The sequence below is a fragment of the Muntiacus reevesi genome, chromosome 1, assembly GCF_963930625.1.
Source record: "Muntiacus reevesi chromosome 1, mMunRee1.1, whole genome shotgun sequence".
NCBI lineage: Eukaryota > Metazoa > Chordata > Mammalia > Artiodactyla > Cervidae > Muntiacus > Muntiacus reevesi.
Genome location: NC_089249.1, coordinates 270,558,473 through 270,579,047, shown reverse-complemented (window position 1 = coordinate 270,579,047; position 20,575 = coordinate 270,558,473). Strand labels below are relative to the sequence as shown.

Below are 20,575 nucleotides of genomic sequence, written 5' to 3'. Positions count from 1 at the left end.
AGGGGCAGCTCCTTCTCCCTCCAGCTGATCATTATCATTCACTGAAAGAAGCAGTGCAGCCAGAGTTTCTAGATTCTTTAATAGAAGCCAAAAAAAGTCTGGATTTTTGTGTGATGGCTCCAGAATCTTGCATTTTGGGCAAATAGTTCATTTTGTTTTTAAACTGCAACACAGATCAAATGAAATATATTTCTGGGCTGAATTTAGCTACCAGCTTGAACTTCTGACTCAGAGAGTTCATGTTTGACTTTGCCTCTCCCTTCCTAGCACCAGGAGAATGTTACCTGGACACATTGGATATGGATACATTTCACAGAATAGCAGCGTCAGGAATGATGGGATGGAAGATGGAATGCAACAGGTTGAGGGGTGTGTGGAAACAGGAAGGGGGACAGGGAGGCACGTCAAGTAGTTTGGTTCTTCTGGGGGAAAAAGAAAGTAGTGCTGAGAGCACAAGAGCCATGCTGGGATGGGATCGTGGGTAGCCTGTTGGTTTTGTTTCCAGTGGAGATCACCTCAGGGGGTTGAAGTGTCAGAGCCTGTAGAGAGGGAGAGGTTGAAATTAAAGGAAAAGAGGTGGTTAATTGATGGTTGCAGTCCTACTTATATGCAGAGTACATCATGAGAAAAGCTGGGCTGAATGAAAAGTATAAGCTGGAATCAAGATTGCTGGGAGAAATATCAGTAACCTCAGATACGCAGAGGACACCACCCTTATGGCAGAAAGTGAAGAAGAACTAAAGAGCCTCTTGATAAAAGGAAAAGGGGAGAGTGATAAAGTTGGCTTAAAACTCAACATTCAGAAAACTAAGATCATGGCATCTGGTCCCATCACTTCATGGCAGATAGATGGGGAAACAGTGGAAACAGTGACAGACTTTATTTTTATGGGCTCCAAAATCACTGCAGATGGTGATTGCAGCCATGAAATTAAAAGACACTTGCTCCTTGGAAGAAAAGCTATGACCAACCTATACAGCATATTAAAAAGCAGAGACATTACTTTGCCAACAAGGGCCCATCAAGTCAAAGCTATGGCTTTTCCAGTAGTCATGTATGGATGTGAGAGTTGGACTATAAAGAAAGCTGAGCACTAAAGAATTGATGCTTTTGAACTGTGGTGTTGGAGAATACTCTTGAGAGTCCCTTGAACTGCAAGGAGATCCAGCCAGTCCATCCTAAAGGAGATCAGTCCTGAATATTCATTGGAAGGACTGATGCTAAAGCTGAAATTCCAATACTTTGGCCTGGATTCAAAGAACTGACTCATTAGAAAAGACCCTCATGCTGGGAGGGATTGAAGGTGGGAGGAGAAGGGGACGACAGAGGATGAGATGGTTAGATGGCATCACTGATTCGATGGACATGAGTTTGAGTAAACTCCTGGAGATGGTGATGGATAAAGAGGCCTGGCATGCTGCAGTCCATGGGGTCACAAAGAGTTGGACACGACTGAGCAACTAAACTGAACTGCAGTCCTTAAAGACATGGGTGGGGGTGGGCCCAGAGAGCAGGGAAATTGTAGCATCCGCCGAAGAGATGGCGTGGGTGTGGTGCAGGTGAGGAGCTGGCTGGGTGGCAGCAATTTGAGGGTGCTCCCAGGCGAACATGTGCCCTGTGAATTCAGGAAATGGGGCATCAGTAGTGGGACTGAAGCCTAGGGTGTTGGGTGGGGATATCGGGAAATGAAGGTGCAAATGAAGGTGTGGGAACTCTGAGGGTTGAGGAGCGAGTCTATGTAGGGCCCCAGAGGCATTTGAGCAGGGAGACTTGAGTCTTTGAAGGATGAAGTCACAACAAGGGCAGGCGACTGCTCAGAGACCAGGACAGTCATTAGAACCTTAAGTTGGTGGGTGACTGACCCTGGGGAGGAGGACATGGACAGACTTTTAAGACCAGTGACGTGACTGGACCTTCAGGAAAAGGGAGAGCGAAAGGAATAAATCACAGTACATTCCTTACTTATGTTTTGATTTTTTCCTTGTTCTGGTCTGAAATGCTTTTACTAAAAAGTATTTTTCTTTGGGAGGGAGAGGGAAGGTTAAGTTTTGAATTTGCATGTATGCAACATGGTTGAGTGTGCTGGGCCCTTGGGTGCCCAGTTGCCCCTTATTTACTGTGATACTGTCTTTAAAAAATGTTTTTTTAAATTGCAGTATAGTTGACTTACAATGTTGTGTTAATTTCTGCTGTAAAACTGGTTCAGCTATATACATGTTTTTTCATATTTTCCATTATGATTTATCACAGGATATTGAATATAGTTTCCTGTGGTATACAGTAGGACCTTGTTGTTTATCCATTCTATATATACCAGATTGCATCTGCTAACATCAAGCTTTCAATCCATCCTTCCCTCTTCCTTGGAAACCACAAGCCTGTTCTCTATGTCTGTGAGTCTGTTCCTGTTTCATATATGTTTGTTTGTGTCATATTTTAGATTCCACATATAAGTGACATGGTATTTGTTTTTCTGAATTACTTTACTTACTGTTATAAACTCTAGGTCCATTCATATTGCTGCAAATGGCATTATTTCATTCTTTTTATGTAAAAGCTCATATTCTTGGCAGTTATTTTGGATTCTTCTTGAGTAAAATAGTTATTATCTCAGCAGCATTAGGTACTGAAAGCAGTGAGTGTTCATGAAACAAAAGGACAAGACATACATTTGTCAGTTTAAAGAAAAAAACAGATAAAACAAGAACACCCTACATATTTTTGTTACACAGATTTTCATGGCACCTGATGTGAAAGTGATTAAATATTTGGGGAAATAGATAATGCAAGGGTTTGGAATTGAAGGGCTTTGTTGGCAGTTTTCTGTCTTAAGGCGTCATGCCTCAAATGTTGCGATATGCATTCTCTGTCAGACACAAAGTTGACCCATGCATGAATACATGATCAGTTTCTGAAAACTGCAACTTGATATTCTCTCAGAATAGAAGCAATATTCTATCTGGACCTTTTTTTGACTCCTGTTCTTTTATTGAAATGTAAAACAGCTTTTGATAAAAGAAAAATTCAACATATCTATAGTTGTTTTTGAATATTTTCCACACCAAGCTAGAAGTCTGAGTGTTTTCCAAAATCTCTTTTGCAATTGAAATAGATTTTGGAGACAAGTTCTGTGTCGTTACAGAGCTGTTGCCAAAGCTCCCTGGAGGTGGGAACACCCTAGATCTGCGCACCCCGCTGTCTCTTGGCTGAGGACAGTCATGAACTGTGCCTCCCTCTCCCTTCTGTGCCTCCCTCGACTTTCAAAAGGAAGCTGGAGGTGAGGAGCAGTGATGGGGTCCTCCTGAGGTTGGGACCTCACCTGGTTCTCACTGGCCTTGCATATGTGCTGTTTCAACTCAGTGGTTTCAAGCAAACCAACACTGACTTCCTCACTTTGGCCATTGCCCCAGTACCTCTCTGCTCCCTTTGGCCCCTAGGTAGCCTGTGTTTACATTAACCTCAGTTCAGTTCAGTTCAGTTCAGTCACTCAGTCGTGTCTGACTCCTTGTGACCCCATGAATCGCAGCACACCAGGCCTCCCTGTCCATCACCAACTCCTGAAGTTTACTCAAACTCATGCCCATTGAGTCAGTGATGCCATCCAACCATCTCATCCTCTGTTGTCCCCTTCTCCTCCTGCCCCCAATCCCTCCCAGCATCAGGGTCTTTTCCAATGAGTCAGTTCTTTGCATCAGGCGGCCAAAGTATTGGAGCTTCAGCTTCAGCATCAGTCCTTCCAATGAACATCCAGGACTGATCTCCTTTAGGATGGACAGGTTGGATCTCCTCAGGCTGCTGCTTTTTTGACTTACTGCCCTGATCATAGGGCATCAGCTGAGTGAGAATGAGGGGAACAGGCAGAGATGGGAGGGAAAATGTCTCAGTTTCTGAGACAACCCCCTCCCTCTGCCTCTTTTCAAGGAAGACTCGGCTTTGTAAAGTTTTCTTAATCTATTCCTTTCTACCTGACATTTTCATTTCCTCCAGCTCCAGCAATTTTCTCCTTGAGTAGATGCTAGAATATGAGGAAGACCTGTATGGACTTTGACATTGCATGGGTCTTTATATATCTTGCATGACCAATTATGGTTCATCTGTGTATCTCTGTTACAGAACTAACCAGGTGGTATATTATTTAGGTCTTGGCTCTTCATCCACTGCCCTCCTGCTATTTGCCTTTCAGTTATTTCACTTCTCCTTCTGGGAACTGAGCAGAGAAAATAAAATTGAGCATTTTTTTTTAATACAAATTTTTTTTTTCACAGTGAAGTTTAAATGATTGGTTCCTATAGCTTTTTTATATTTTGTGTTGCTTCAACATATGTTGTATACACACACACACACACCCACACCCACATATGCCTTCACCTAGTATGATTTATACACATATCTGTTCTTTCACATACATTTTATTTCCCTCTGGAGTCAAAGATAAGCAGAGGAACTCTAAAATTCTTCCACCAAAGTTAATCTGATGATACTAAGTTTCAGTGATAACATAGTCTTTAGAAATGGTCTAAGTTCATTTAGTATGAGTAGATGTACAATAACCAGCTCAACCAAAGGAAAAAGAAGACAATTAGCAGACAGTTGTGGTTTACTGGGCTTCTCAGGTGGTTCAGTGGTAAAGAATCCACCTGCCAAGCAGGAGACTCTGGTTTGATCCCTGCGTCGGGAAGATCCCCGAGAGAAGGGAATGGCAACCCACTTCAGTATTCCTGCCTGGAAAATCCCATGGACAGAGGAGCCTGGCGGGCTACAGTTCTTGGGGTCACTAAGAGTTGGACGCAACGGAGTACACACACCTGATGTTCTACAAAGGGGGTGAGTAATCTTCTGTTGAACTTAATTGTATAAAGAATGCCTTTTCTTCAGTAGAATAATCTTTCTTCTGTAAATATCCATCTTATTTACAGCCACCATGGAAGAGAGGTCACTGAATTATTTCCTTAGTCTTTTGACACCAAGATCTCACAATACCTAAGATTTATCATTAGGACTTCCAAGCTTGGCTTGGCTTTATTCTCACAAAGTGATCCTCACAGATTAAAAAAAAAAAAAAAAAATGGGGGCGGCAACTTGGTGAGCTTCTTTATTTATACAGTTCATCTTTTAATTAGAGAAGAATGATAACCTTTAGGGTCATAAAGATGTATTCTCATAATCACAGAAAGCTCATTTTTTGAAATCACCTGAAAAAGAGAGTTGGAGAATAATTGAATTAGGAACAAATGGATCTGGGACAGCAGAGCTTTTGTTTGTGTTGACTGCTTAAAGGATATTTTATTTTTGGTTAATGTTGCTAATGATTCTCAACGGCTCTTTTTATAACATAATCCTCTTAGTTATATCTGGATGGCATTTTGAGTGATGTATTTTGTAAGTGCCCCATCCATATTTTAAAATCTAGTTTGTTTGTTTTTTTTCTTTCTAGGAGTCGAAGGCTAACTTGAGTTTCAAGCAGCTTCACAGATTGTGTTTGTATTTGATACTAGAACTTTGTGCTAGGTTTGTGTGCAAATGTCTGTGACCTTTTTTGTGGTAGTATCTACTGTGATAGGACTTGACCTTCACTCCCCTGCCTTTGAATTAAATCTTTGTTAAACTGCTATGCACATTCCACCTTCTGAAGGTACGTTATCTGAGGCTGAACATGATGATGGTGGTCCTCCTGTGGCCGCCCTGAGCTGGGCTCTCTTGGCTAAGTTGTACCGTCTCACCTTTGACCTGAGGCCAACCAATTCCTGGGTCCTCTTACCCCTATTTTATTATTTTATTTTGTTTTATCATTTTAGTTTTCTTCCAGTTCAATTGAGGTATAATTGACATATAGCAAGTTTAAGTTGCACAGCATAATGATTTAGGAATGTCATGAAGTAATCATTGTAAGTTTAATGAACATCCATCATCTCATTATACAGAGTGAAGTAAGTCAGAAAGAAAAACACCACTACAATATATTAACATATATATATGGCATTTAAAAGATGGTAATGATGACCCTATATGTGAGACAGCAAAAGAGACACAGATATAAAGAACAGGCTTTTGGACTCTGTAGGAGAAGGGGAGGGTGGGATGATCTGAGAGAATAGCATTGAAACATGAATTTTACCATGTGTGAAACAGATTGCCAATCCAGGTTGGATGCATGAGACAGGGTGCCCAGGGCTGGTGCACTGGGATGACCCTGAGGGATGGGATGGGGAGGGAGGTGGGAGGGGGGTTCGGGATGGGGACACATGTACACCTGTGGCTGATTCATGTCAGTGTATGGCAAAACCACTACAATACTGTAAAATAATCAATCTCCAATTAAAACAAATAAATTAATTTTAAAAAAGTTCTTATGATGAGAACTCCTAGGGATTAATGTCACAACTTTCAGATATACTGTGCTGCAATAAATACAATTATTTATAAATACAATAAATAATTGTATTTATCATGTTGTGTATTCCATCCTTAGTACTTATTTATCTTAAGCTGGAAGTTTGTACCTTTTGACTGCCTTCATCCATTTTCCCCTCCTCCCTGCCCTCTCTGGTAACCACAAATCTGATCTCATTTTCTTTGGGTTTGTTTGACACTTTATAGCTAGTATTAATAACAACATACAGAGCATTTGTTATGTTTGGGCACTGTTCTAAGTGCTTTTTATGTATTAACTCATTTGTTTACTACAATACTTTCCAAAGCAAGTTTATTATCATTTGCATTTTCTGGGCGAATAAACTGCGCCGTGAGAGATTAAGTGACTTGTCCACAGTCACACATCAGTATAATTTGGATTCAAGTCACCTGGCCCTGAAACCCTGCAGTGGAAGGCTGTTTGTGGTGGCGCTAGTGGTCGCGTGGAGAGGGAGGTGGGATGGGGGACCGGGATGGGGAATATGTGTAACTCTATGGCTGATTCACATCAATGTATGACAAAACCCACTGAAAAATAAAAAAAATTAAAAAAAAAAAAAAAAAAAAAGAACCCACCTGGGAATCCAGGGGATGTAAGAGAGGCAGATTCTATCCTTGGGCCTGGAAGATCCCCTGGAGGAGGGCATGGCAACCCACTCCAGTATCCGTGCCTGGAGAAGCCCATGGACAGAGGAGTCTGATGGGCCACAGTCCGTGGGGTTGCAAAGAGACGGAAATGTCTGAAGTGATGTAGCACGCACACGTGCCTTAGAAGTCTAGTTTAGGAAAGCAACTCCAGTTGGAAGTTGGGAATGAAATGTTAAAGCCTCATCTTCCTCCTCATCTCCATATTGACATTGCAGCTCTTCTTTGCCTCTGTCATTTTCTACCCATTTTTCTGATTTCTCATAACAAGTGAAGTTAAGAAGACAAGTTTAGTGTGACAGATTACGTTGGTGTCAGGCGTAATCCTCATCTATCACTCCCTTCTTACTGGTGGGAAGCCCTTTAAGACCGCTTTGATTGCTAGAGAAAGGTATTTCTAGCAACTTTTAAATGTTGGTCCTACTTAAAAAAATTCTTCCTCAGCAGGGGCCCCACTATACATCATTGTTACTTCTGTTATTGATATTTTGAGGAACATGTTATAATTTACAAGACCCTTATAATTATGTATTTCCTATATTCTACAGCTTCATTTCATTTCTGTCATTACTGCTATTATTTCATGAGTAGCATGGTAGTATCAGAAGGAGACAAAGTGGATCTATCTGCTGGACATTCCTTACACAGTGTCAACTAAACGTTACAGACTATGTGCATTATTTCACTTTAAATCTCACAGCGGTTTTGACAGAATGTGTTGTTATATGTGCATTTGTTTATATTTATTTATTTATGTAACTATATAAATATATAAAGGTATATGCTGTGTGTGTGCTCACTCTCAGCTGCTTAGCAGTGTCCAACTCTTTGCAACCCCGTGGACTGTAGCCTGCCAGGCTCCTCTGCTCCAGGCAAGAATACTGGAGTGGTTTGCCATTTCCTTCTCCAGGGGATCTTCCCGTCTCAAATCGAAACTGAGTCTCTTGTGTCTCCTGTGTTGGCAGGCAGATTCTTTAACACTGCATCTTTTGTGAAGTAGGCCTACAGTATAGTTATGTTTTATGTATGGGAAATTCTTACAGGATGTTTAAGTAATTTGCCTGCAGTCCTGATTCTGTCCACAGTTATTAAATGGCAGAGTTGGCTAACAGGCGGCTGATTTCTGCCAGGGCCAGAGTTTCCAGGGTACCCACTGCTCTACCAGTAGTCAGGCCACATCAGAGCCCCAGTACCAGATACAAAACATGCTCAGACCAGTGGTTCGTGGTTGAGTCTGGCATTCCTTCAGCACCAGCCATGTCAATGAGTCTGTCTCAGTATTGCTTTGGAGGGACAGCTGGAGGGATGTGCCAGTATTAGTCGGAGAAAAGAATCTAAAAAGATACAATGAGTAGGCGTGGGTTAGTTTATTTGCGGGCTTAGTTCCAAGGGCTCATAAGTGAATGTATTTCAGATCATATCTTATGCGTTCTGTACGTGTCTCTTGACTTCAATCATGTTGTTAAACTCCTGTGAAAATAAAGCTGTGCATCCTACAGTTAGTCTAGGTGTTAGGATCTCTCTGGACAGGAAAACAAATTGTTCTCAGAGCATCTAGTCGTTTGTGAATATACCCTAGTGGGATGTATGCCTTACATAAGGGAAAGGCAAGATAATAGTTCTTGCCTTATGGTACATCCAGTGGAATTGATAAAACTTTTAATGTTTCTTGATTAATGACAAGAAGAGCAGTAAAATCTTAGTCTTGTGCCTGTTACTGTTTCACAGACATTACTTCATAATATTTGTGACAGGAAGGAACACAAATTCTTAGTCTCATATTTTATAGATGGATCAGTGGAGGCCCAGAAAGAGTGGGGAGTGGCTTGAGGTCACACAGCTGGTGAGTGGCAGAGCTGGGATTTTGTCCCTAGGTGACTGGCTCTAGATCTCTAATTGCCATGTTCCATGGTTTTCCTCAACACTGAAGAGCTGCTCCATCTGCTTGTCGTGAAGTTCTTTCCCAGGTGTCTTGGAATAGGGGAAAGATTTGGTTAGAATGTTCTAGGTAATGAACCAGCCCCAAATATATATGTGTTGCTGAAAGGTCTCCTTCCAATCCAATATCACTGAGTTTGGTAACTCATCCCTCTTCTTTTCTTTCTCCCTTCCTCACATATTTATTAAATATTTACCCTATGGTAGACATAATATCTTTTAATACCTCAATGAAAGATCAATTCTTATAGACCTTATGATCTAGTAGGAGAAACTTTCTTTAAGTTAACAAAAATACACACATAATTATCCATTGCAGTTGTGATAACACATTCAGAGGAGTATAGAGATACATTGAACTACAAGAATGAATTGCAAGAGGTTCCAACCTGATCATGCAGGAAGGAGAGAGGTAGGAAGGCTTTCCTGAAGAGGTGACACATAGTAAGATGAAATGCAAAGACCGACAGAAGTTGGCCAGGTTCCTGAGGAGAGGAAATAAGGGAGGTGGCGGATAGTTATGGGTGGAGGATACCACAGCAGAAGGTGCTTAGAGGAAGATTGTGTGGGCAGCTAGAATTTGGTTAGTAAGAGGGAAAGCAAGGGAGGATGGGTCTGGGGTGGTTGGCAGGGGCCAGCTTATACAGGATCTTTTGCCCATACGGAGATTTTGGACTTTAAGTTATGAAGCAGTGTTAAGATCCCGGATGCTTGGCCATGAAGAGAAGAACCACCTTTGGGAAAGTTCTTGATGTGGGTCTTTGCTTTGCCGCTGTGTGTGAAACCACATGGCTCTCGTAGAGTTGTTTTGTCAAGTGGTAGCGAAGTGCGTTGGGATTACCTTTCTCTACTATTAGAAATGGTATTTTTTAAATGTCTATAATAAATAGAGACACCAAGTGGATGAAAATATTTTCCCCTCTGGAAAAAGACAGTATTTCACTTTTCCTCTTTTTAGCTGAGCGCTATCGAAAGGTAAACAGAAGTGGGAGATGCAGTCTGACCTCCTCCTGTAAGGACTCAGGGGAGAGATTCTGTTTTGATGGCACTTCTCAGAGCCAAGGTAGGGATGAAAATGGGAGGAAACCTGGCGACCCAGCTGTTCCAGCTGTAATTTATGGAGAACATAGTTTTTATGAGCTTCCAATGTCTTCCCTGATGTCTGAGTGGGGCAAGCGTGGTCTTTGGAAAGCGGTTCTGTGAGGAGGTGTACATTTTGAAGACTATTTGTTAACATAATCATGGGGCAATTAGGAAGACTGCTTATTGAACACAGTGAAGGAGATTTAAGTTTTGTTTTCCTATATACTTGTAAGATTGATATTGTCACATATAGCCAATATCCACATTTGTGAAACAGATTTGCAGTAGTGCCTAAGCAGGAAGGAAGGTTTACAGTATGTAAAAACTCACCACTTATTATATAGAGAATGTTAGTATAGGAAAAGAAAGGAAACCTAAGAATTCCTTAGCAAGACTGTCGTCTATCAAAGTTGAATCAAAGCTGACATGGCAGCAGAAGGCAGCCAGCCTGCCACTCTGAAAGCTTAGGGTAGGGATCCTAGCATGTCCACAAATGTGAGTGCTCAGAAATTGGACTCAGCCCACCCAAGTCAGGCCCGCCAGTCTGCTCTTTGATGTCCCCAGCCCACCACTGTCATGACCCACCCCCCAGGCAACAGGGGCTTCCCTGAGCACCCAAGCGTTACTGCCATCTGGCATAAGAAATGGCATCTAGTAAAAACTTTCAATAATATATCAGTTCAGTTCAATGTCGCTCAGTCATGTCCGACTCTTTGCAACCCCATGGACTGCAGCACGCCAGGCCTCCCTGCCCATCACCAACTCCCAGAGTTTACTCAAGCTCATGTCCATCGAGTCAGTGATGCCATCCAACCATCTCATCCTCTGTCGTCCCCTTCTCCTCCTGCCTTCAATTTTTCCCAATTATATAAGCCACACCCAACTCAAGAGTATCAAGAACCTGCATATTCTTTACCTGCCATAATGGAAAAATGTAATATGGTTTTCTTTTTTGTTGTTCTTTATTTTAGAACAGCATTTTACTGGAGTCATAACCAAGTAAGCACTGTTAAACAACAAAGGGATTTAACATTAATTCTCATTCTGTTTGAGGATCATAAAACCTTTCCAAAAAGCTACTGCAAGTTGTGGCCTTGTCATCACAGAGAAACACAATGGTACTCACGCTTCACCTTCGAGCAAGGAGGTCCATGATTTCCAGTCCGTGGTCTCCAGAGCCCTCGATTATTACCCTTGGGATAAAGGGAAGACTCAGTGATAAACGCTCAGGAAATAAGATGGCCTAATAGCACTACAAAAAGTGAAAACTCGTGTCTCTAAATTTTCAGCCATGACCTTGCTTATTTATTTATTTCAGAACCTTGCAGAGGACATAGATTGATTCTTAAAAGGAAAAAGCTGTAGACTGGCCTCCTAGGGGAGAAGTGCAGACGTGCACGGAAATAAGAAATCAGTGGTGCTCTGCAGCAGTTCCTGAAGAGTCGGAGTACAGTTAGAGCCCTAACTGGGTCATGACCGGTGTTTCTTGCTTATATTGGGTGCTGTTTTCTGGCAGTGGATTTCTGTCCCCTTGCATGGAGACTCTCCTTTGGGACCGAACCACTGAGAAGTAAGGGTCTGTTACTAGAGGACATGACATGACATAGAAGCTTCCTCTGAGTCTCCTCCTCGGTGGACGGTGCTTGCTGACCATTTGCCACACTCACAGGGATCTGTTCTAGATTCTGGGAGCCCAGGCCCCCACCCTCCAGAGACGTTTCCTCTTAGTTGGGGAGATAGTAAATATACACAGAAGATAAATGTCACTACTGGGTAGCGTACATATCACTCTTTAAGGGAATGAAACTGTGGGAATTTTGCTCAGGAGATAAATATAGAGGCTTAATTACCTCCTTGTAGCAGCTGTTGGGACAGTCTTTGTGGTTTGTACCAGCAGTGGCGTCAGTGGCGTCACCGACTCGATGGACATGAGTTTGAGTAAACTCCGGGAGTTGGTGATGGACAGGGAGGCCTGGCGTGCTGCGGTCCATGGGGTTGCAAAGAGCCAGACCTGACTGAGCGACACTGAACTGAATTGAAGCATCAGTAGACTTGTCCTGTCAGCTCTCTCTGCTCATTTTCTCTCAATGACTCCATGGCTGTCTAATGTGCTAAAACAAAAAAAAGGTAGAAAGTGCTGTGTAGTCATTTTGAAGAACTTTGTTCAAGTTTGAGGGCGGTTCTCGAACTTGCGAAGTGGATGATTCCAAGGGATGCGGATCTGCTGTGTGCTCTGGACCTTGACAGACTGAACCACAGTTACACCCTTTAAGGGCTTCTCTGGTGGCTCAGAGGGTGAGGCATCTGCCCGCAACCCAAGAGACCCAGGTTCGATCCCTGGGTGGGGAAGATCCCCTGGAGAAAGAAATGATAACCCACTCCAGTATTCTGGCCTGGAAAAATCCCATGGACAGGGGAGCCTGGTGGGCTACAGTCCATGGAGTCACAAGGAGTCGGATACGACTGAGCGACTTCACTTTCTTTCTTTTTCTTTCTACTCCCTTTAAAGTCAACCAGCCACCCACAGGTCGGACTCAAAGCTCCTTGTCTGGAAGACTGTCCACTTGTGGCAGGCGGCCTTTGGGAAAGAAAGCATGCGGGGCAGAGGGGGAATGTGAAGACTTGGAGAACTGGTGGCTGGTGGACCGGGACCCAGGAGACTTGACTGCTGCTGGCTGGCTCCGTGGGTCCTGCTGGGTGGGCCAGGCTCGGGCGCTGAAGGGCACTGTGTTCACCTTGCCGTAGTTTGAGGGGAGCTGGGTAGGAATGGAGGTATCTAGTGAGGGAGATTCAGCATGGGCATCGGGGACTGCCTTGTGGTGGAGCTCACCTCCTCCCGGATATGGCTCCAAGGGAGAGTGTTTTTGCTCACATACCCGGCAGAACCCCAGGGGAGCCTGGATGCAGAGCCTCAGAAGCAGTGCCATCAGATCTTTGTCTCTGCCCTTCCGTCCTTCTTTCTTCTCTTCCCTCAGAAGTGCCTGACCTTGGGCAGCTTCTCCCTCAGGTGGATCCTCTCTACCTGGTGGCCCCAGCAGCTCTTGCATCTGTCCTCTTCACAGTTCTTGGGGGTGAGTCTCATGGGAATGATTTGGATCCTCACACTGCCTACTGTGGCCAGGAGGTGAAGGGGCTTAGCCAGCTCATGTGTGTATCCTTGGAGCCCAGGACTTGAGGACATCCAGCCTAAATAGTGTGAACTGAGACGGGGAGGGAGGTGGGTCCTTAAAGGCAAATCAGATTGGTATGATCAGGCAAAAAGTTCCAGTGTCCACATGGATGCAGTCAATAATCGGCAGTTGGGAAGATGAGTGATCAGCCATCCCAAAAATCTGTGAGCTGCTGGACCCAGTTCCTGGCTTGGTACTCAGGGTCCCCTCCATTTCTGCAGGGGGAGACTTTTTTTCCCCTGTATTTTTAAGATAAAAGGAGCGTAGAGTACAGAATGAAAGGGTTTAGTAAGTAGGTTCTTTTTTTTATGCCTGCCTTCTTGAATGAGCTGTACTATGTAAAACTATAGTAATGAGATGACTAGTTTTAAAGTCAACTATGCTACAAATGATAGCACCCGAATTAACCTAAAGGGTGTCTTATTTATTGAGTTGTAGAATTTTGGAAAAAGACCTATAACACATGCGTTACATAGATACATACTGATACTTGGGTGATGAGTACACTGAAGAAGTTAAGATAATATCCTCTTCTCCATTTATCAGAACCTAGAATATAAACAGTTCCTGATCCACACCCTGCTGTGAAGCAGTTTCATTTATAAAAACATGCATTCGTAGCAGTCAGCCAGTGCTGCCTTAGTTTTTCCTATTGTCCCTGCTATCACACTAATGGGGGAAAAAAAAAACAACACTTTGCTTTTACGAGATCTGTGGTTTGAATACAAAGGAAGAGGAAAAAAATAGTATAAAAAAGAATGGTGAGCTGCCTGCCCCTGGGCCAGAGACCACACTGGTTGACTTTGTCAAGGCAAAGAGGACCAGATGAGTATCTTCCACAGCTCAGTAAGAAGCATAAACCTCTCCAGACCCCACATTTTTCTTCTGTAAAACTAGGGGAATAATATACTTACTCGCTGATGCTGTTTAGAGGGTCCAGTGAACCAGTGTCAGTTTCTGGCTTCATAGGTGCTCAATATATACTCATTATTCTCTCATACTCCCCCACCCCCTGCCATTACTGCTGTTAGTCTGTTATTTTTCTGTACTTGGCTTAACCAATATTTTCTTTAAAAGTTACCCCAGTGTCTTTGGAGCCTTAAGGCACGACCATTTATACAGCAGCATGAGTTAGTTTAGTTAGGGTCTTTTATCCTGAGTAGAAAACTGTAAGGTTGGGATAAAAGGTGGAATTGGTGGGGTGGGAGTGAATTAGCTTCATCTGTGCAATCTGTGGCAGTGACCTGGAACTGGGTGGATACTACGGAGCTCGGTCTTAGGCACTCAGAGGCTAGAAAATAGTGGAACTTTGAGTGGGGTACACGGGAAGGGAGAATGCAAACTGAAGATTCTCTTTGATCCAGGACTTGACTGCAGGAGGGCTCTGGGTCTGGCAAGGGCCTGGGAAACTGCAGTGTTCCCTGTCCATCATGACTTCTTGCTCCTAGAACGTGGGGTGGATATTCTAGTGCCGTGTTAGGAGGGCTCATTTGGCAACCAGCCTCCATTTATGACGTTGCTTACCTGGGCAAATAAAGGTGGTAAACAGCTTTCTAATGAACTTCTGGAACCTCACCAGTTTAGGAAGCCAGAGGTTGCTTGCACTTTACTGATAGTATTTTCCAAATGGTTAGCCTTCTTGTGCTTGTAAATTTCCCTTCACCGTGTCTTAAGTATAGTGTCTCAGATGAGGTCACTTTGGGTCACTTCCTTTACTTAACATCAATATTTGCCTTACACATAGTAGATATTCCACAAATGTGAAATCAAATTGAATAATTAACATCGTTTTTATATTAAGTGAAGAAAAACCTTTAATTTTTAGAATACTAGGAGAATAATCAGGGATAGATTACATGGTATGACAAAAGTGAACTTTATTTTTTTAAGTTTTCTGACATATATTGAGTGGCTTGCTCATTCCTTTAGAAAAGTAATATCTGAAATAGCTTATTAGCTGTCAGCTTGTAAAAAATTCAACATATCTCTATCAATTGCCTAATACCTGTATGGTGGGCTTCCTTGGTGGTTCAGATAGTAAAGCGTCTGCCTGCAATGCAGGAGACCCAGGTTCAATCCCTGGGTCAGGAGATCTGCTGGAGAAGGAAACGGCAACCCACTCCAGTATTCTTGCCTGGAAAATCCCATGGATGGAGGAGCATGGCAGGCTACTGTCCATGGGGTTGCAAAGAGTCGGACACGACTGAGCGACTTCACTTTCATCAGTATGGTACTGAACTGAACTTTTTCAAATAAAACATTTCATAAATCTAAAACTCTGCTCTGAAAGAAAGGATTTAGTCAACATGTTTTAAGTGTTCTGGTTCACAACAGTTATATAAAACCTGTAACAAACAATTGAACCCATCCTAGGAAAACTGATGTGGACTTATGTTAGTAAAATCATCAGTTTTTCTCTTAAGCTACTTTTTATTCTCCTGAGAAGAATAAAAACAGGGTTTATCCCACAACCAAGTTTACAGGTTTACGGGGATTTTTTTTTTCAAGGTTACACTGAAATTATCAGTTTCTCAAATATAGATATTCTAAAGTGATTTCTAATCTTTTTAAGCACATAGCTATCCACATAGACCATTCTTAGGTTTTTGTCCTGAGTCCTGATTTAGGCATCTTTATTTCATTTTTGGTCTTTTTATATTATTTATATTAAAAATTTTGTGTAGTTTCCTTTCACTTCCTAGCAGTGTAGTGTTTAAAACTAGTGATGCTTTTGGTATCGTTTAAAGGTATTTACAAAGTGCCTCCGTAGGTGTGTAGGAGTGCCTAAATTCCTCAGCCCTTTCACATCTGAAACGAACTCTGTGCTCTCAGAGGTCTCCTTGATTGAAAAATGTGTCTAAGGATTGTGGAGTCCATCTTTGAGAGCTAAATCCTCCTAAGATCAACTGGTGAGAGCGGACAGGACTCAATGAGGATGGATCCGTGGTGGAAACTTTGGTCCTCCCTACTTGCTTCATTTAGTGATAAGTCCGTCCCTGGGCAGTGAAGGCAGTAGGCTGTGATGGCCTCTTGACTGTGACCCTCACCGGGCATCGCCCTCTACCCACACGGAACTTCCTCTCCCAAGATTGTGTCCCTTCAGCGGGGCGCTTGGAACCAGTGACAGCTTGATGAGGAATAAAGGAAAACCTAATTCACAGAATTCTTACCTTTGACAGCTAAAAGCTATTTCCTGATCTTTATAACCAGATAGTATATGAACAGTAAGTTTATGCTAGTAAGTACTTTACACTAATTTTTTGCAGCACTTGAACCTCCAGGATACAATGTGACTATAAAGAAGATTCCCAGCCTAACCCGGGACATCTCTGCAGTTCCAGCTCCAGGAGGCCCTGCAGTTTGTGGCAGCTTCCATTAAAGCCACACCGTGGGTCACCTTCTCCCTCTGCTCAATCCTGCCCCCTTGCTTCCTGACGTGTATTTCTCTGGGCACTCCCCTGACCCTCATAAACTGTCTACAGTTATCTCTCTATTGCAGAGAGTATTTCCGGGGAAGTCAGTCGGACAGACATCACTGTTGACTTTCCTAGTCATCTTTTAAGTTTTAGGAGCAAACAAGTAGATGTCATGGAAACAGTGGTAAATTTTGGAGACAAGAGTTTTATTGGAGAGGCAACACTGATGCTTAAGATAACATCTATGGAAGGAGGAAGAAACACAGAAGTGCCAGAGGAGATGGCACTAGAGGGCAGTAAAGTTAAATGGAGATTGAAAATACTACCCAAAATCATGTATTATAGATAAAAAATGTTAAGTGTTTAGATAAGTATTTTTTTTAAATCACCAAATAAAAATACGGGGAGAATCACTTTTTATAGTCACATTGTGTCGTGGAGGTTCAAGTGCTGCAAAAATTAATATAAAGTACTTATTAGTATAAACTTACTGTTCATATACTATCTGGTTATAAAGATCAGGAAATTGTTTTTAGCTGTCAAATGTAAGAATTCTGTGAATTGGGTCTTCCTTTATTATGTATCAGAGTATAAGGTCTTAAGGTGGTTGCATGTCTTCCCTAGTAGTATTATACATTTGCCTGGTGCATAACATCTTATTGCTCTTTAGTTGTGGAGTTGTGTTTGACTCTTTTGCAACTCCATGGACCGGCTTCTCTGTCCATGGGATTTCCCAGGCAAGAATACTGGAGTGCGGTGCCATTTCCTACTCCAGGGGAACCGAACCCCTGTCTCTTCTATTACAGATGAATTCTTTACCACTGAACCATGTATTCAGATGTTTATTGAATGAATATTTGAATCAGTGAATAAGGCTGAATGCAAATTCTGGATGTTTTCCTTACTGTTTAGAGGAATGGAACTTCAGAAAAGTTGCAGTTTAATGTGACTTCTGATGTTTTTAACGATTGTTGTGGTTAAAACCACTGTAGGTAAATGTGTTGATTTTTTTAAAAGTAGATTGAACTTCCAGAAATCTACTGTTAGGACATAATAAAAAGTATTAATCAAATATGTATGTAGCATTGTCCATCACTGTTTCTTTTAACAGGAAACAATTAGCAATGGTTCAGGTTTTCAACAATAGGGAAATGCTTGAATAGTAAACTCACTGGGGCATTATGTAGTCATTTAAAGTGTTTTCAAAACATTTTGGGGTATGCATTAAAAACCAACTTTATTTTTAGAACAGTTAGAGATTTATAGAAAAGTTGCAAAAGTAGTTCAGAGAGTTCCCATATACTCAGCACCCAGCTTCCCCTATTATTAACATCTTACATTACTGTGGTAGATTTGTTACAGTTCATGAGCTGACACAGATACATTTTTGTTTAAAGTCCATACTTCATTCAGATCTCCTTAGTTTTTAACCTAAGGTCGTTTTTCGGTTACACGATCCCATCTAGGACATCACCTATCTTAGTCCTGTCTCCTTAAGCTCCTGTTGGCTGTGACAGCTTCGCAGATTTTCCCTATTTTTGATGACCTGGATAAACTTGAGATATACTGGTCAGTATTTTATAAAATGTTTCTCTGTTGGGATTTGTCTACTACTTTCCTCAATAGTAGGCTCAGGTTACAGGCGCTGGGGAGAAAGACCACAGAGGTGAAGTGCCGTTTTCCGCATCTTGGCAAGGGTATGTTCTATCGGCGTGACTGCTCACAGTTTCTGTGAACCTTGCTCCCTGGGCTGAGGTGGTGTTTGCCAGGCTTCTTTCTCCTCTGTCAAGTTCTCCACACTCCCCAGCCTCCCTGCCCCTTCTCGTGTTGTGCTCTTTAGAAGAAGGTAACTACGTACCACTTGTACTGAAGGGATGGGAAGTGATGCTCCATTTCTTTGAGGGTGGACTATTTACATAAACTATTAGACATTCAGTGCAGATTTGTCTAGTCTCCCCATTATATATTTATTCATTTATATCAACATGGATTCATGGATCTTCATATAATACTTTGCGTTATAAGTCAATCCTGCTTTCTTTTTCACTCAGATCATTTCAGCTTTGGCAGCTGAGAGCTCTTTCCAGATGGCCCCTGTGACCCTTTGACAGGCTCCGGTCATTGGGTCTGTTTTTCTTGAGAACTTCTTGATTTCTTTACTATAGAAATCTCTAGGCTTATCGTGTATGTTTTCTGCCCTAGTGCTAGGAATTGCTATTTCTCCAAGAATCCCTTGTTCCTTTTATTGGAGAATGGTATTAGAAACCAAGATTTGGGCATTTAAGTGTGTTCATTGCTCTTGGGAAGCACTTTTTAATGGCATAGAACAGTGTTTAATATAATCTGAAATTTAAAACTGTGGTGTTGGAGAAGACTCTTGAGAGTTCCTTGGACAGCAAGGAGATCCAACCAGTCCATCCTAAAGGGAATCAGGCCTGAATATTCACTGGAAGGACTGATGCTGAAGTTGAAACTCCAATACTTTGGCCACCTGATGCGAAGAACTGACTTATTTGAAAAGACCCTGATGCTGGGAGAGATTGAAGGCAGGAGGAGAAGGGGATGACAGAGGATGAGATGGTTAGATGGCATCACCGACTCAATGGACATGAATTAGAGTAAATTCCGTGAGTTGGTGATGGACAGGGAGGCCTGGCGTGCTGCAGTCCATGGGGTCTCAAAGAGTTGGACATGACTGAGAGACTGAACTGAACTGAAATTTAAAAAACGATGTCATCTTGGATATGTGAGATGAATTGTGTTTACAAGCTATAAATATAAGTTCATAGAAAAGGAAAGATACTGAATGTCAGCAGTTCATTTATCAAAGTGTTGTAAGCTTTTTGTTTTTTTATACTTTTCTTTTTTTCCCCTAAATTCTGGGTCATGTATCATATTCCTTGCTATTAGGGGGAAAATGGTAGCTAGTGCTTTCTTAACATTAAATTATTTTTTAAAAATAAAATGAGACAGGTCTGGACTGTATTTGTAGTATTATTAAGCTCTTATGTTCTACAAATTCTCATTATATATACTAGGGATTGAACCAGAAGCTGTTATCAACATCTGTTTTGAGGAGAATTTGAGGACAGTTAATGTAATGATGGAAATTTCCCAGCAAACAGCAAGACTGTGAAATGTCCTTAGCAGTATTGAAATGATTCAAGAAGGTTATTACTTTTGATGTTAGGGTTTCTTAAACTTCAGTAACTCATAGTTACTGTCGTATCTACATACCTCCTGGACAATATTTAATGCTGTTGTTGTTTAGCCCAGTCGTGTCTGACTCTTTGTGACCCCACAGACTGCAGCACGCCAGGCCTCCCTGTCCCTCCCTATCTACCAGAGTTTGCCCAAGTTCATGTTCGCTGCATCGCAATGCAATGAACAATATTTAATTGTCTCTACATTGATATTTTAGATACATCTAAGAAACTTTTTCACAACCCAAAGTAAAAAAAATATGTCATGAATGGAATGTAAACATAAGACCAAATACAATGAAACAATAGAACAATGTTATTAAAGTTAAAAAAAAAAGTGGCAGTTGCCCTAATGTAAAGTCTACACGTATATGTGGCTAAAGTGTCCTGCGTGCTTGTGGACCCTGCTTGACAGCCTGTCTTGTGATTTTTTTGCTCCCTCTTATTGAGCCATGTTGTTCCTACTTTAGTTTTTTACTTATGACCCTCCCTTCCTTGTTTCTTGTGTGGGGAATATTTAGACAATGCCTGCTCATCTGCCTGCTATCAGCTCATCCTCAGAGAAGCCAGTTCTGGTCTTGACTTGTTCAAATTCCCAGCTTTCTCCTTCACATACTCAGCTTTGTTGTGTGTTCACAACTGCAGTGTTGTCGTAGTGAGATGATTTGATTACCCATCTCTCTGTTTTTCTTTCACGAGAGTGTGGATC

At 42.0% G+C, this 20,575-nt stretch overlaps 1 protein-coding gene across 1 annotated transcript in view; it reads left to right on the top strand.

Moving 5' to 3' along the window:
* MCTP1 (multiple C2 and transmembrane domain containing 1) overlaps positions 1-20,575 on the top strand; it is a 550,845-nt gene that overhangs the window by 8,387 nt on the left and 521,883 nt on the right. The window lies entirely within an intron of this gene.